At 45.3% G+C, this 1294-nt stretch overlaps 1 pseudogene; it reads right to left on the reverse strand.

Annotated features, from left to right (window-relative positions):
* Nucleotides 1-197: 197 nt before the first annotated feature.
* LOC120860108 lies at nucleotides 198-729 on the reverse strand (annotated as a pseudogene).
* Nucleotides 730-1294: the final 565 nt, after the last annotated feature.

Consider the following 1294-nt stretch of genomic DNA (forward strand, 5'->3'; position numbering starts at 1 on the left):
CTCCAGCATTTATTCTTCATGGATTCCTTGATGATGGACATTCTAACTAGTGGATACTGCATGTAGTTTTCACTTGCATTCCTCTAATAATTGGTGATGCTGAGCATCTTTTCATGTGCTTTTTGGTCTATCTGTGCATCTTCTTTGGAAAAGTTCATCTATTTTTCACCTGGTTCCAGGTGTATCTGAAGGATTACCTTTTGTCACTCTCTACCATCGCTTGTAGGGGGTGTTCTGCATCATCCCTGTGTTTTGCGGGTTTGTTGGGATAGGGAGCTTGGGGAGGCTGTGCCACTGTGGAGAGGTTGTGGGTTACCAGGAGGCCTCCAAGAGCTGATCCCTCCCTTGGCTGCAGGAAATCATCCTGGAACCCTGCCCATGATGCCCGGCGGGCATCTGCAGTGGCAGCACCGCACTCTGGATGAATTTCTTGCTGCTCTATATGGACCAGGCTGCTGTTGTGACCAAGAACTCCTTATTCACACAATTTCTTAAACCTTCTGGGATGCAACTTGTGATTGCCAGGTAGGTCTCTGCTCACTCTACCATGACGTGGGAGGTGTAAAAAAGAGAGATCTTTCAAGGACCTTGAGCAAAGCTGTAGGGCTCCGATCAGTGCACAACCAAGGGCCACCCCTCTATCCTACCTTCCTTGAGGTTTAGACCTAAGGATTTCTCATCCACCAGTCCTTCAAGTTTCTCATTCCCTAAGGATGCTCCATACTTCATCTGCTCTTTTTTTTTTTCAAAACACCTCAAATTTTACTTATGGTACAAAAGTATTTCATAAGCGCCGAGTTGGTAGAGAAAAATACATGGCCTAAGCTCACCCTTTAAAACCAGAACAGCCAAGTGAAAAGACAGTATTTTTTTTACTGAAACTCAGTATTATTTTCACTTGAAAAATTAAAACACAAACAGAAAAGAAAAATGAAGGTACACATTGGGAACAGAATTCCATGGTTTTTGTTTCTATGGATGTGACATCCCTGTTTTCTGGTCAGTGAAGTTCTACCAAACACTGTGCTAAACCAGTGTACAAAACCCAAGCAGACAGGTGACCAATGAGGCTGTCTGCTGTCTCCTACTGGTGCTGAGGTCGACCAGGGGAACACTATCAGGATAAAGTTATTTTGACAGCAAGAAGCGAGTGCAGAGGGCTTCCCCGGTGGTCCAGTGGTTAAATATCCTCCTTGCAATGCAAGGGACACTGGTTCAGTCCCTGGCCTGGGAAGATTCCACATACCATGGAACAACTGAACCTGTGCACCACAACTACAGAGCCTACACTCTG

The sequence above is a fragment of the Oryx dammah genome, unplaced genomic scaffold (assembly GCF_014754425.2).
Source record: "Oryx dammah isolate SB20612 unplaced genomic scaffold, SCBI_Odam_1.1 HiC_scaffold_8934, whole genome shotgun sequence".
Taxonomy (NCBI): domain Eukaryota; kingdom Metazoa; phylum Chordata; class Mammalia; order Artiodactyla; family Bovidae; genus Oryx; species Oryx dammah.